This window comes from Oncorhynchus masou, unplaced genomic scaffold (genome assembly GCF_036934945.1).
Source record: "Oncorhynchus masou masou isolate Uvic2021 unplaced genomic scaffold, UVic_Omas_1.1 unplaced_scaffold_807, whole genome shotgun sequence".
Taxonomy (NCBI): domain Eukaryota; kingdom Metazoa; phylum Chordata; class Actinopteri; order Salmoniformes; family Salmonidae; genus Oncorhynchus; species Oncorhynchus masou.
The window spans coordinates 27,501-38,563 of NW_027014541.1; positions in this window are offsets into that span (position 1 = coordinate 27,501).

Consider the following 11,063-nt stretch of genomic DNA (forward strand, 5'->3'; position numbering starts at 1 on the left):
GAGATAGATTCTACCAGCCATAGAGACAGAGATAGATTCTACCAGCCATAGAGACAGAGACAGATTCTACCAGCCATAGAGACAGAGATAGATTCTACCAGCCATAGAGACAGAGATAGATTCTACCAGCCATAGAGACAGAGATAGATTCTACCAGCCATAGAGACAGAGATAGATTCTACCAGCCATAGAGACAGAGATAGATTCTACCAGCCATAGAGAGAGAGATAGATTCTACCAGCCATAGAGACAGAGACAGATTCTACCAGCCATAGAGACAGAGATAGATTCTACCAGCCATAGAGACAGAGATAGATTCTACCAGCCATAGAGACAGAGATAGATTCTACCAGCCATAGAGACAGAGATAGATTCTACCAGCCATAGAGACAGAGATAGATTCTACCAGCCATAGAGACAGAGACAGATTCTACCAGTCATAGAAACAGAGATAGATTCTACCAGTCATAGAAACAGAGATAGATTCTACCAGCCTTAGAGACAGAGACAGATTCTACCAGCCTTAGAAACAGAGACAGGTTCTACCAGCCTTAGAGACAGAGACAGATTCTACCAGCCATAGAGACAGAGATAGATTCTACCAGCCATAGAAACAGAGACAGGTTCTACCAGCCTTAGAGACAGAGACAGATTCTACCAGCCATAGAGACAGAGATAGATTCTACCAGCCTTAGAAACAGAGCCAGGTTCTACCAGCCTTAGAGACAGAGACAGAGACAGATTCTACCAGCCTTAGAAACAGAGACAGAGACAGATTCTACCAGCCTTAGAAACAGAGACAGGTTCTACCAGCCTTAGAGACAGAGACAGAGACAGATTCTACCAGCCTTAGAAACAGAGCCAGGTTCTACCAGCCTTAGAGACAGAGACAGAGACAGATTCTACCAGCCTTAGAAACAGAGACAGGTTCTACCAGCCTTAGAGACAGAGACAGATTCTACCAGCCTTAGAGACAGAGACAGAGACAGATTCTACCAGCCTTAGAAACAGAGACAGGTTCTACCAGCCTTAGAGACAGAGATAGATTCTACCAGCCTTAGAAACAGAGCCAGGTTCTACCAGCCTTAGAGACAGAGACAGAGACAGATTCTACCAGCCTTAGAGACAGAGACAGAGACAGATTCTACCAGCCTTAGAGACAGAGACAGAGACAGATTCTACCAGTCATAGAAACAGAGATAGATTCTACCAGCCATAGAGACAGAGATAGATTCTACCAGCCTTAGAGACAGAGACAGATTCTACCAGTCATAGAAACAGAGACAGATTCTACCAGCCTTAGAAACAGAGACAGGTTCTACCAGCCTTAGAGACAGAGACAGATTCTACCAGCCTTAGAGACAGAGACAGAGACAGATTCTACCAGCCTTAGAGACAGAGACAGAGACAGGTTCCCTCAGCCTTAGAAACAGAGCCAGATTCTACCAGCCTTAGAAACAGAGACAGGTTCTACCAGCCTTAGAGACAGAGACAGATTCTACCAGCCTTAGAGACAGAGACAGAGACAGATTCTACCAGCCTTAGAGACAGAGACAGGTTCCCTCAGCCTTAGAAACAGAGACAGGTTCTACCAGCCTTAGAGACAGAGACAGATTCTACCAGCCTTAGAGACAGAGACAGAGACAGATTCTACCAGCCTTAGAGACAGAGACAGAGACAGGTTCCCTCAGCCTTAGAAACAGAGACAGATTCTAACAGCCTTAGAAACAGAGCCAGGTTCTACCAGCCTTAGAAACAGAGACAGTTTCCCTCAGCCTTAGAAACAGAGACAGATTCTAACAGCCTTAGAAACAGAGCCAGGTTCTACCAGCCTTAGAAACAGAGACAGTTTCCCTCAGCCTTAGAAACAGAGACAGGTTCTACCAGCCTTAGAAACAGAGACAGTTTCCCTCAGCCTTAGAAACAGAGCCAGGTTCTACCAGCCTTAGAGACAGAGACAGATTCTACCAGCCTTAGAGACAGAGACAGATTCTAACAGCCATAGAAACAGAGCCAGGTTCTACCAGCCTTAGAGACAGAGACAGATTCTACCAGCCTTAGAGACAGAGACAGATTCTACCAGCCATAGAGACAGAGACAGTTTCCCTCAGCCTTAGAGACAGAGACAGATTCTACCAGCCATAGAGACAGAGACAGATTCTACCAGCCACAGAGACAGAGACAGGTTCCCTCAGCCTTAGGCCTTAGAAACAGAGACAGACTGGGGGATGAGGAGACAAAGAGGGGATGCGGAGACAAAGAGGGGGATGAGGAGACAAAGAGGGGGATGCGGAGACAAAGAGGGATGAGGAGACAAAGAGAGGGATGCGGAGACAAAGAGGGGGATGTGGAGACAAAGAGGGGATGCGGAGACAAAGAGAGGGATGAGGAGACAAAGAGGGGGACGAGGAGTCAAAGAGGGGGATGAGGAGACAAGAGGGGGATGAGGAGACAAAGAGGGGGATGCGGAGACGAAGAGGGGATGAGGAGAGGAAGAGGGGGATGAGGAGATGAAGAGGGGGATGCGGAGAGGAAGAGGGGGATGAGGAGACAAGAGGTGGATGAGGAGACAAAGAGGTGGATGAGGAGAAGAGGTGGATGAGGAGATGAAGAGGTGGATGAGGAGATGAAGAGGGGGAAAAAGAGATGAAGAGGGGGTTGAGGAGATGAAGAGAGGGAGATGAAGAGGGGGAGGAGGAGATGAAGAGTGGGAGATGAAGAGGGGGAGGAGTAGATGAAGAGAGGGAGATGAAGAGGGGGAGGAGTAGATGAAGAGAGGGAGATGAAGAGGGGGAGGAGGAGATGAAGAGTGGGAGATGAAGAGGGGGAGGAGGATATGAAGAGGGTAAGGAGGAGATGAAGAGGGGAAGGAGGAGATGAAGAGGGGGAGGAGGAGATGAAGAGGGGAAGGAGGAGATGAATAGGGGGAGGAGGAGATGAAGAGGCGAAGGAGGAGACAAAGAGGTGGATGAGGAGATGAAGAGGTGGAGGAGGAGATGAAGAGGGGAAGGAGGAGATGAAGAGGTGGATGAGGAGAAGAAGAGGTGGATGAGGAGATGAATAGGTGGATGAGGAGATGAAGAGGGGGAAAAGAGATGAAGAGGGGGTTGAGGAAATGAAGAGGGGGAAATAAAGAGGGGGAGAAGGAGATGAAGAGATGGAAATGAAGAGGGGGAGGAGGAGAAGAAGAGGGGGAGATAAAGAGAGGGGGAGGAGATGAAGAGGGGGAGATAAAGAGGAGGAGGAGATGAAGAGAGGGAGATGAAGAGGGGGAGGAGTAGATGAAGAGAGGGAGATGAAGAGGGGGAGGAGGAGATGAAGAGAGGGAGATGAAGAGGGGGAGGAGGATATGAGGAGGGGAAGGAGGAGATGAAGAGGTGGATGAGTAGATGAAGAGGGGGAGGAGGAGATGAAGAGGGGGAGGAGGAGATGAAGAGGGGAAGGAGGAGATGAAGAGGGGGAGGAGGAGATTAAGAGGGAAGGAGGAGATGAATAGGGGAGGAGGAGATGAAGAGGGGGAGGAGGAGATGAAGAGGGAAGGAGGAGATGAAGAGGGGAAGGAGGAGATGAAGAGGCGAATGAGGAGACAAAGAGGGGGATGCGGAGACAAAAGGGGGATGAGGAGACAAAGAGGGGGATGCGGAGACAAAGAGGGGATGCGGAGATGAAGAGGGGGATGCGGAGAGGAAGAGGGGGATGAGGAGACAAGAGGGGGATGAGGAGACAAAGAGCTGGATGAGGAGAAGAAGAGGTGGATGAGGAGATGAAGAGGTGGATGAGGAGATGAAGAGGGGGAAAAAGAGATGAAGAGGGGGAGGAGGAGATGAAGAGGGGGAGAAGGAGATGAAGAGGGGGAGATAAAGAGAGGAGGAGGAGATGAAGAGAGGGAGATGAAGAGGGGAGGAGTAGATGAAGAGAGGGAGATGAAGAGGGGGCGGAGGAGATGAAGAGTGGGAGATGAAGAGGGGGGAGGAGGAGATGAAGAGGGGGAGATAAAGAGGGGGGAGGAGATGAAGAGGGGGAGGAGGAGATGAAGAGGGGGAGGAGGAGATGAAGAGGGGAAGGAGGAGATGAAGAGGGGGAGGAGGAGATGAAGAGGGGAAGGAGGAGATGAAGAGGTGGATGAGGAGATGAAGAGGTGGAGGAGGAGATGAAGAGGGGAAGGAGGAGATGATGAGGGGAGGAGGAGATGAAGGGGTGAAGGAGGAGATGAAGAGGGGGAGGAGGAGATGAAGAGGGGAAGGAGGAGATGAAGAGGGGAGGAGGAGATGAAGAGGGGGAGGAGGAGATGAAGAGGAAAGGAGGAGATGAAGAGGGGGAGGAGGAGATGAAGAGGGGGAGGAGGAGATGAAGAGGGGGAGGAGGATGAAGAGGGGAAGGAGGCGATGAAGAGGGGAAGGAGGAGATGAAGAGGGGGAGAAGGAGATGAAGAGGGGGAGGAGGAGATGAAGAGGGAAGGAGGAGATGAAGAGGGGGAGAAGGAGATGAAGAGGGGAGGAGGAAATGAAGAGGGGGAGGAGGCGATGAAGAGGGGAAGGAGGAGATGAAGAGGGGGAGAAGGAGATGAAGAAGGGGAGGAGGAGTTGAAGAGGGGAGAAGGAGATGAAGAGGGGGAGGAGGAGATGAAGAGGGAAGGAGGAGATGAAGAGGGGAGGAGGAGATGAAGAGGGGGAGGAGGAGATGAAGAGGGGGAGGAGGAGATGAAGAGGGGGATGAAGAAAGGAAAGAGATTCATGTAAATAAAAAGCTGTGTGTTATCTATATAGAGAGTGTTAAGTTGCTCCAGTGCTCCTCACGTCACCACATGTAAAAACTCTGGGCGCCGCTGACTACCAGCAGGCATTGGGGCTGAGTGACACAGACGGAGCAGGTCATCTGTCAGACACATGCCCCTGAGTGTGTATGTACAGAAGGACTGTGTATGTGTGTGTGTGTGTGTCTCTGCATGTGCGTGTCTATAAGTGTGTGTTTGTGACAGACACCCTCCGGGGCTGACAGTTAGACAGGCGGAACACCATTAGTTCAGAGTCCTACACTCATCGCTCAGCCTGCTCCTCCCAAGGGGCCGAGGAGGAGTCAAGAGGTTGTCATAGTGACTGTTCCTCCTGGGTACACAACTCACAACACTTCTAGACCAGGAGCCCTGGGGGGCGGAGCTCCAATGGCCTCTGACCTATCACATCCTGTCAAGGTCTTGTGGATGGGCTTTAGGGGGATGAGGGGATGAAGAGGGGATGTTCCATATTGTAAATTTAGCTGATCCTCTATTAGCTTCATGTTGTCCTACCAGAAGCAGAGTGACTTACAGGGCTGAGACGCTTGGCTTTGGTTGGTCATCAGGATATGTGTGTTGTGAGGGTAAAGACACGCTGTAATACACAAGAGAGTGGAACACTGTGTCCTGATACTATGTCAGCTGGCTTAATGGAACTCTGTCTGTCTCCTGATACTATGTCAGCTGGCTTAATGGAACTCTGTCTGTGTCCTGATACTATGTCAGCTGGCTTAATGGAACTCTGTCTGTGTCCTGATACTATGTCAGCTGGCTTAATGGAACTCTGTCTGTGTCCTGATACTATGTCAGCTGGCTTAATGGAACTCTGTTTCCTGATACTATGTCAGCTGACTTAATGGAACTCTGTTTCCTGATACTATGTCAGCTGACTTAATGGAACTCTGTCTCCTGATACTATGTCAGCTGGCTTAATGGAACTCTGTCTGTTTCCTGATACTATGTCAGCTGACTTAATGGAACTCTGTCTCCTGATACTATGTCAGCTGGCTTAATGGAACTCTGTCTGTTTCCTGATACTATGTCAGCTGGCTTAATGGAACTCTGTCTCCTGATACTACGTCAGCTGGATTAATGGAACTCTGTCTGTCTCCTGATACTATGTCAGCTGGCTTAATGGAACTCTGTTTCCTGATACTATGTCAGCTGGCTTAATGGAACTCTGTCTGTGTCCTGATACTATGTCAGCTGGCTTAATGGAACTCTGTCTGTTTCCTGATACTATGTCAGCTGGCTTAATGGAACTCTGTCTGTTTCCTGATACTATGTCAGCTGGCTTAATGGAACTCTGTCTGTTTCCTGATACTATGTCAGCTGACTTAATGGAACTCTGTTTCCTGATACTATGTCAGCTGACTTAATGGAACTCTGTCTGTCATGTCTTGTTATGTCTGTTCCTGTCCTTTCTCTTCACTCTGTCTCTCTCTGCTGGTCTTTTTAGGTTACCTTCTCTGTCTCTCATTCTTCAGCTGTTCTACATCTCCCCTAACTAGCTCATTCACTCTTTCCCACCTGTTATCTCTTCCCCCTCTGATTAGGTCTCTATTTCTCTCTCTGTTCCTGCTACTTTCAGTGTCTGATTCTTGTTTGTGTTTTTTGATGCCAGAAGCAAGCTGTCGTCCCGTTTGCTTCCACCTTGTCCTATCCTGTCGGAGTCCGCCTGGCAGGTGCATCCTGCATTATACTAACGTTCTTTTTGTTCCATTGACTACGTTGGAAGAGGATTTATGCCATTCCTGTTTTTCATTAAAGAACTCTGTTTTCTGTTAAAACCGCTTTTGGGTCTTCACTCAAGTACATAACAGAAGAATCAGACCAAGAATGGACCCAGCGGCTCCGGACCCTTTTCACTCCACCGTCGAGATCCAGGGAGCGATGCTAGGCAGACACGAGGAGGAATTGTCTGCTGCTCGACATGCCGTTGAAACCCTGGCCGTCCAAGTCTCCGACCTCACAAGACAGGTTCACCAACTCCACCTCGATCCACCGCCCACTTCCAGGGTTTCCGAGTCTCCGGAGCCCAGGATCAACAACCCGCCGTGTTACTCTGGGGAGCCCACTGAGTGCCGCTCATTCCTCACTCAGTGTGATGTGGTGTTCTCTCTCCAGCCCAACACTTACTCCAGGAGCGCAGCCCGCACGCCTACGTCATTTCTCTCCTTACCGGACGGGCTCGTGAGTGGGGCACGGCAATCTGGGAGGCGAGGGCTGGAGTGTATTAACCAGTATCAGGACTTTAAGGAGGAGATGATACGGGTTTTTGACCGTTCTGTTTTTGGGGAGGAGGCTTCCAGGGCCCTGTCTTCCCTATGTCAGGGAATCGATCCATAACGGATTATTCTATTGGAGTTTCGCACTCTCGCTGCCTCTAGTGACTGGAACGAGCCGGCTTTGCTCGCTCGTTTTCTGGAGGGTCTCCTCGTCGAGGTTAAGGATGAGATCCTCTCCCGGGAGGTTCCTTCCAGTCTGGACTCCTTAATAGCTCTCGCTATTCGCATAGAGCGACGGTTTGATCTTCGTCGCCGAGCTCGGTGGAAAGGAGCTCGCGTTCTCCGTTGCTCCCCTCTCCACATCACTGCCACCTGCCGCATCACTCCCACCCTCCTCCGCCGGCTCGGATGCTGAGTCTATGCAGCTGGGGGTATCCGCATCTCGGCCAAGGAGAAGGAACGGAGAATCACCAATCGCCTCTGTCTCTACTGCGGCTCCGCTGGTCATTTTGTCACCTCATGTCCAGTAAAAGCCAGAGCTCATCAGTAAGAGGAGGGCTACTGGTGAGCGCAACTACTCAGGCCTCTCCTTCTGGATCACGCACTACCTTTCCGGTCCATCTCCGCTGGCCCGGTTCATCTGCTTCCTGCAGTGCCTTGATAGACTCTGGGGCGGAGGGCTGTTTTATGGACGAGACCTGGGCTCGGGAACATGACATTCCTCTCAGACAGTTAGGGGAGCCCACGGCCTTGTTCGCTTTAGATGGTAGTTCTCTCCCCAAGATTCAGCGTGAGACGCTGCCTTTAACCCTCACTGTCTCTGGTAATCATAGCGAAACCATTTTTTTCTAATTTTTCGTTCACCTTTTACACCTGTTGTTTTGGGTCATCCCTGGCTAGTGCGCCATAACCCTTCTATTAATTGGTCTAGTAATACTATCCTATCCTGGAATGTTTCTTGTCATGTGACCTGTTTAATGTCTGCTATCCCTCCTGTTTCCTCTGTCTCTGCTTCACAGGAGGAGCCTGGCGATTTGACAGGGGTGCCGGAGGAGTATCACGATCTGCGCACGGTGTTCAGTCGTTCCAAGGCCACTTCTCTCCCTCCACACCCGGTCGTATGACTGTAGTATTGATCTCCTTCCGGGAACTACTCCCCCGGGGTAGATTATACTCTCTGTCGGCTCCCGAACGTAAGGCTCTCGAGGATTATTTGTCGGTTTCGCTCGACGCCGGTACCATAGTCTCCTCCTCCTCTCCCGCCAGAGCGGGGTTTTTTGTTCAGAAGAAGGACGGGTCCCTGCGCCCATGCGTGGATTATCGAGGGCTGAATGACATAACAGTTAAGAATCGTTATCCGCTTCCTCTTATGTCTTCAGCCTTCGAGATCCTGCAGGGAGCCAGGTTTTTCACCAAGTTGGACCTTCGTAACGCCTACCATCTCGTGCGCATCAGGGAGGGGGACGAGTGGAAGACGGCGTTTAACACTCCGTTAGGGCACTTTGAATACCGGGTTCTTCCTTTCGGCCTCGTTAACGCTCCAGCTGTCTTTCAGGCACTAGTTAACGACGTCCTGAGAGACATGCTGAACATTTTGTTTTCGTTTACATGGACGATATCCTGATTTTTTCACCGTCTCTCTCGATTCATGTTCAGCACGTGCGGCGCGTCCTCCAGCGCCTTTTGGAGAACTGTCTTTATGTGAAGGCTGAGAAGTGCATTTTTCATGCCGCCTCTGTCCCTTTTCTCGGTTCCGTTATTTCCGCTGAGGGCATTAAGATGGATCCCGCTAAGGTCCAGGCTGTCATTGATTGGCCCGTTCCTAAGTCACGCGTCGAGCTGCAGAGCTTTCTGGGCTTCGCTAATTTCTATCGTCGTTTCATCCGTAATTTCGGTCAAGTGGCAGCTCCCCTCACAGCCCTTACTTCTGTTAAGACGTGCTTTAAGTGGTCCGTTTCCGCCCAGGGAGCTTTTGATCTTCTTAAGAATCGTTTTACATCCGCACCTATTCTTGTTACACCTGACATCTCTAGTCAGTTTGTTGTTGAGGTTGACGCGTCAGAGGTGGGCGTGGGAGCCATTCTTTCTCAGCGCTCTCTGACGGCAAGGTCCATCCTTGCGCGTTTTTCTCTCATCGCTTATCGCCAGAACGTAACTATGATGTTGGTAATCGCGAACTGCTCGCCATCCGCTTAGCCCTAGGCGAATGGCGACAGTGGTTGGAGGGGGCGACCGTTCCTTTTTGTCGTTTGGACTGACCATAGGAACCTTGAGTACATCCGTTCAGCCAAACGACTTAATGCGCGTCAGGCTCGTTGGGCTCTGTTTTCGCTCGTTTTCGAGTTTGTTATTTCTTATCGTCCGGGCTCAAAAAACACCAAGCCTGATGCTTTATCTCGTCTCTTCAGTTCTTCTGAGGTCTCCACCGACCCCGAGGGGATTCTCCCTGAGGGGCGTGTTGTCGGGTTGACTGTCTGGGGAATTGAGAGGCAGGTAAAGCAAGCACTCGCTCACACTCCGTCGCCGCGAGCTTGTCCTAGGAACCTTCTGTTCGTTCCCGTTCCTACTCGTCCGGCCGTTCTTCAGTGGGCCCACTCTGCCAAGTTAGCCGGCCACCCCGGCGTTCGGGGTACGCTCGCTCCATTCGCCAGCGTTTCTGGTGGCCCACTCGGGAACGTGACGCGCGTCGATTTGTCGCCGCTTGTTCGGTCTGCGCGCAGACTAAATCTGGGAACTCTCCTCCTGCCGGCCGTCTCAGACCGCTTCCCATTCCCTCTCGACCGTGGTCTCACATCGCTTTAGATTTTATCACCCGGACTGCCTTCATCAGCGGGAAGACAGTTATTCTTACGGTTGTCGATAGATTCTCTAAGGCGGCTCATTTCATTCCTCTCGATAAGCTCCCTTCTGCTATGGAGACGGCTCAGATCATTATCGAGAATGTTTTCCGAATTCATGGCCTTCCGTCTGACGTCGTTTCCGACAGAGGCCCGCAGTTCACGTCTCAATTTTGGAGGGAGTTTTGCCGTTTGATTGGGGCTTCCGTCAGTCTCTCGTCCGCTTTCATCCCCAGTCTAACGGCCAAGCCGAACGGGCCAATCAGACTGTTGGTCGCATTTTACGCAGTCTTTCTTTTCGTAACCCTGCGTCTTGGTCAGAACAGCTCCCTGGGCAGAGTACGCCCACAACTCGCTTCCCTCGTCTGCTACCGGTCTATCCCCTTTTCAGAGTAGCCTCGGGTACCAGCCTCCGCTGTTCTCATCTCAGCTCGCCGAGTCCTGCGTCCCTCCGCTCAGGCTTTTGTCCAGCGTTGCGAGCGCACCTGGAAGGGGTCAGGTCGGCACTTTGCCGTAATAGGGCGCAGACTGTGAGGGCCGCTAATAGCGTAGGACCAAGAGTCCTAGATATTGTTGCGGTCAGAGAGTATGGCTCTCCACTCAGAACCTTCCCTTAAGACAGCTTCTCGCAAGTTGGCCCCGCGGTTCATTGGTCCGTTCCGTATTTCTCAGGTCATTAATCCTGTCGCAGTGCGACTTCTTCTCCGCGCTATCTTCGTCGCGTTCACCCGGTCTTCCATGTCTCCTGTGTTAAGCCCGTTCTTCGCACCCCCGCCGTCCCCCCCCCATCCTTGTCGAGGGCGCACCCATCTACAGGGTTCGTAAGATTTTGGACATGCGCCCTCGGGGCCGTGGTCATCAGTACCTAGTGGATTGGGAGGGGTACGGTCCTGAGGAGAGGAGTTGGGTTCCCTCTCGGGACGTGCTGGACCGTTCGCTGATCGATGATTTCCTCCGTTGCCGCCAGGTTTCCTCCTCGAGTGCGCCAGGAGGCGCTCGGTGAGTGGGGGGGTACTGTCATGTCTTGTTATGTCTGTTCCTGTCCTTTCTCTTCACTCTGTCTCTCTGCTGGTCTTTTTAGGTTACCTTCTCTGTCTCTCATTCTTCAGCTGTTCTACATCCCTCCTAACTAGCTCATTCACTCTTTCCCACCTGTTATCTCTTCCCCCTCTGATTAGGTCTCTATTTCTCTCTCTGTTCCTGCTACTTTCAGTGTCTGATTCT